We start from the raw sequence: 5,385 nt of genomic DNA on the forward strand, positions 1-5,385 counted from the left end.
GCACCTTGCCCCCTCTTCAGGATCTCTGTCCCACTCAAGCCCGTTGTGGTTGTTACTCTGTCAGTCCATCTTGTTGAGGGTCTTCCTCTCTCTCTCTTTTCAGGAGTGGTCAGCCCAGTAAATCTTAATGTCTTGTGTCACTCTAGCTCCTCACCAGAAACCACAACCCGAGTGGCCACAGGGCCAGGACAATGAAGCTTTCCTTGAACAAGATAGGAGGGGTAATTCAGAGCAGCACTTCCCAAATCTCAAGATAGAAAAATTATGTGAAGTTCTTTTCATTTGCAGCTCTATCTTGGAAATACTGCAAGGTCAGTTCCAGACTACTGCATTTCTAAGTGAGTATTTCAAAAAAGTAAATGAAATGAATTTTTCGATTTTTCAGTATGAGAAACTGTTGTCCCAACAAAGCAAGGCAACACTGTATATGATTTTAAATCGGGAAAGGTATGTAACAGCTCTGTATCCTTTCTCCATGCCTATTCAATCTGTACAGTGAGCAAATCATTTAAGAAGCTGGATTCTATGAAGAAGAGTGTGGCATGAGAATTGGAGGAAGACTCATCAACAATCTGTGTTATGCAGATAACACAACTTTGTTCTGTGAAAGTGAGGAGGACCTGAAGTGTTTGCTGCGAAGGATCAAGGACTGAAGCCTTTAATATGGATTGCCGACAACATCAAGAAGACAAAAATCTTCCATCACTGGACCAATAGGAAACATCATGATAGATAGATGGAGAAAAGATTGAAATTGTTAATGATTTCAACTTACTTGATCCATAATCAACACCTCGGTACCAGCAATCAGGAGATCAGGAGACACGTAGCACTGGAAAAGCTTGCTGATAGGGGTCTTTCCAAAGTCCCAAAGAACAATGATATCAGTTTAAAGACCAAGGCGTGCCTGACTAAAGCTCCAGCCTTTCCAATCACCTGTTATGCATCTGAGAACTGGACAATGAATAAGGATGACAGGAGAAGGAATGATGCATTTGAGTTGTGGTGTTGGAAAAGAGTGCTGAAGACTGCCTAAAGAACAAACATTATGTCCTGGGAAAAGTGCAGAGTGCTGACTGGAGTGCCTTTGGAGGCAAGATAATGAAGCTGTGTCTCACATACTTTGAACTTGTTGTTAGGAGAGGCTGTTTCTCAGAAAGGGGCATCATGCTTGTTTGGAAAGATGGAGGGTTGGCAAAGGAGAGGAAGACCTTCAATGAGATGGATTGACACAGTGTCTGCAGTGATGGGCTCAGATGTGTTGGGGATGATAAGGATGGCATAGGATAGGACGGAGTTCAGCTCTGTTGTTCACAGGGTCACAATGAATTGCATATGACGACACTTAAAAAACAGGAGCCAATTAGGTATGCAATAACATTATTAAAAAGTTGGAAATATTTTGAGAACTTCTAAAACATGATGTAGAGACAAGAAGTGAATACATGCACTGGAAAAAGCATACCTACAGACTTGCTTGAAGCAGGGTAACCACAAACCTTCAATTTATTTAAAAACAAAAAAATCTACACAGTGCTGTAAGTTAGAAGGCAATAAAACAAGGTGTGCCTGCATCTGTTTCTATTGCTTTGTAAACCCCTCACCAATTCAGCAATTTCTACAGGTCCAATTCAACGACACTGGTTCACTTTGGAGAGTCTTTGCCACTATCCTTTTCCGAACTGCCCTTCCTCCACTATGGACATAATTCAGCATTTCCCTGAGCAAAAAACTTTACCTCTTCCTCTCTCTCATCCTTAGAAGCCATTCATAATCTTTGATTTCTGTATGTGAGACCCATATAGTTTTTACATTTTCTAGGTGCACCCATGTGGTGGCACGCATCTCACGTGGGAGGGGGATCCCATGAAAATGGGGGTTCTGGCTCAGCAGTCAGGCTGAGGAATCTGTAGTTCTAATAAGCATCCACTCAATGCAGATGCTGCTGGTCCAGAAATCACATGCTGCTGGTTCGAAAGGGCTATGCTCTTCTTGGCTCTACTCCCAGCCAGCTGTGTGGGCTGAGGGGCTCAGAGAGCCTCTCTGGACTTTATTTCTTCATCTGGAAACTATTTAGCCAGTTATTGACAGCTTATTACATACCAGACTGCCCTGGCTGCTTGCTTCAAACAAGACAAATCACCAGGCAATCCCAGAAGCTGGTCAGAGACTGGGGACCTAAAGAGTTGGACTAGGATATTTGAACAGGAGCTGTGGTGGCATGGTGGGTCAAACAGTGGGCTGCTAACTGAAAGGTCAACAGTTTGAACACATAGCCACCCCATGGAAGAACAATAGGGCAGTCTGTTTTCTTAAAGATTCATAGCCTGGGGAACCCCACTGAGGTCATCTAAAAGTTTGTGGCTCACATTCTATTTCCATCCTTCTCTCACAGGAAAACCAGTAATTTTTTTCTGAACCCAGCACCTTCTGCATCTGGGTTCTCCCTTCCCCCATGTGCAGGATGGTGGAACGGAGTCTGGACTACATTTCTCTCGCCACCACTTCTGGATTTAATATTCCATGATCCTAAAAAGACAATGGACGGGGAGATCCTTGTTTGAGGATTTACAGAGGTGCTTTCTCTGAGATGAAGATCTCATAATCCTATACCTATCACTGAGTCATAAAATTTAGTGTTGAAAGCAAAGCCATGCACTATGATTCACAGCAACCCCATAGCACAGAGTAGACTTGCTCCCACAAGGTTTCCAAGGTATCACAGTGAGGCTGTAATCTTTTTTTTTAAAAAAATTATTATTATTATTAATTTTAGTGAAAATTTACAAAGATTATGGATTTTCATTTATTTATTGTTACACTTTTCTCCCTGTCCACCTCTCCCCTCCAGTTCGTTCTTCTCTTTGAAAAGTAAAGGAAAAATTCTTTCATTGTTATACAATCCCTCTTCCCAAGTCCACTCCACTATGCAGCCTTCATTCTGGACTCCTGTCCTGACAATAATACCTAATTATATATCCCTTTTAAGCAGTTCTCTCTCTCTCATCTGTTTCAATGCAGTATACATTATTTATCCCATCTTTCTCAGTTCCCCCTGCCCCCAACCCTAATGTCAGTCTTGTTTTACAATAGTGGCATTATGCAGTATTTGCCCTTTTGTGACTGAGATATTTCACTCAGCATAATGTTCTCCAGGGTCATAATTTTGAATAATATTTCCTGAGTTCCTTATTTTTTAATGCTGCATAATATTCCAGTACATGAATATACCAGAGTTTCTCTACCCATTCATTTGTTGATGGGCACTTAGGTTGTTTCCAACTCATCGCTATTGTGAACAAAGCCACGATAAACATGAGTGTGCATATATCTGCTTGGGTGGCGGCTATGGTTTCTTTGGGGTTTACTCCAATCTTGATGGAAGAAAACCTCAGCTTTCTCCCATAGGGTGGTTGGTGAAAGTGGAAGCAACTGTGCTCTTTTAACCATTGCTCCATCAGGTCTCTACTGAAGAAAACAAACTCACTGCCACGCTTGATTCCAGCTCACAGTGACCCTCCATCAGGTTTCCAAGGCTGTGAATAACGCGTTGGAATATAGGAGGAGGCCACTCATCTTCCTCCTGAGGAGCAGCTGGTGGATTTGAACTGCTGACCTTCCAGCAGGCTCCTTTTATTGAAGACCAGAAGAGGCCAAGCAGCCTGTAGTAGTTCCCAAGAAGGCAGGCGGGCAGCTGCAAACCACATTCCCACAGTTCTGAGTGTGAGAAGATGGGCACAGTGCCCAGCACCTCATAAACCAAACCAAGTCAGTTGCTGTGGAGTGGATCCTGCCTCATGGTGACCCAGGTGCACAGAGTTCTCAAGGCTGTGACCTTCCAAAAGCAGATCCCCGGGGCTTTCTTTCACCTTATCTCTGGATGTTTCGAACCTCCAACCTTTTGAATTGTTGTTGCACACTGTTGAGTTGGAACCGACTCATAGATGACCGTCTGGTGGATTTTCAGAGGCAGTAAATCACAAAGAAGGAGACTGCCCATCTTTCTCCCATGGAGCAGCCAGTGGATTTGAACTGTGTGCCTTTGTGTTGGCAGGGCAATTCCTTACTACTTTTGGGGTGAATTACTTAACCACCCAAGAACTCTCTAGGCACCCAGTAAGTGTCCAGAAGTCTCAGTCACCTTCTCTTCATTCTTCTCTCCAGGTTTTTCTGCCAGACCATGCTGCCCCCAGAGAAGTTGCTCAATTAAAATGAGAGCAAATTCATGGCATATTCTGGAGGAGGCAGTGTCACTTCCAGCTTGCCTGGGTAGGGGCAACTTGCTTTTATACTTGTTACGTAAGAGGAACTGCGGCACACCTCACGGATGAATGCATTTGCGGTAGCACACCCGTTGCGACCAGAGTCACACTGAATTCCAATGGATGATGGTGTGGAATTGAGGCATGGACTCACAAAAATCCTGTCCTCTGACAAGTAGGGCCAGTTCCCAGGTGTTAGACCCAAGGTGCCTTTCTACAGCAGCACAGCCTCAAGAAAAACCAGTTTCATGGCACCACACCTAGGATCATATGATGCAACTTGATATTAGCGTCTCATTGCATCAGTGTTTCTGACACATGTGTCTTTTACACTGATAAAATGCATCATAATGGGGAAGGAGGAGGGAAAAGGGAAAGATGGGGGGTGGTTGAAAAAAGACTCCCTTGGCAGAGCTCTAAGGGTACTGCCAGTACTGTTCCTAATTGGCCACACAGGGTGCTTGGAGGATAAACAGCCAACCAACCACTGGGACCTGACAAGTAGCAGCATGCTATTTCCTGGAGGAGACTTGATGGCGTATTTAGGTGGAATTCTTTTCTGCATGGTGCTACTTATGTTTGATATCAAAGCTCAAAGCACGAAGGTTCAAGCTTTTTTTTTTTTAAATGCAGATCTACTGAAAAGCAGCTTTCAAAGGGTGCTTCTATTCCCTGTCTTGACTCTTCTGAAATTCCTGGAAATTTACCAGTGACATTTCCCCCACCCCTCATTTCTAAAATTATTTTGTACAGCCCTCTTGGTTCCCTGGATGCACAAATAGCTTTTGATTAAATAGCTTTGCTTTGGGCACCCTGGTTTCTGTCATCCTTTTCGACATTTGCTGCTGCCTTTATCCTGCTTCTTGCTATACATTATTAGGGAATGAATGAATTACAAAAAATATCCTAGAATGCTCACCCTAGGAAGTTTTAAGAAAGCATTTCTTTGTGCAGTGTGCCCAAGAAGAAAGGAAGCAGGTGAAAGTCTTTGGGAGGAAACCGAGTAACAGTAAGATCATCATGTAGGAGGGGAAACAAGCCTTATTTCTTCCAGAATGAGCCAACAAGACCAGATAATCGAAAGCAATTCTGTGTGTGTGTGTGTGTGTGTGTGTGTGTGTGT

Source organism: Elephantulus edwardii, unplaced genomic scaffold (assembly GCF_000299155.1).
Source record: "Elephantulus edwardii isolate Elephantulus edwardi_28Jun2011 unplaced genomic scaffold, EleEdw1.0 scaffold00028, whole genome shotgun sequence".
Lineage (NCBI taxonomy): Eukaryota > Metazoa > Chordata > Mammalia > Macroscelidea > Macroscelididae > Elephantulus > Elephantulus edwardii.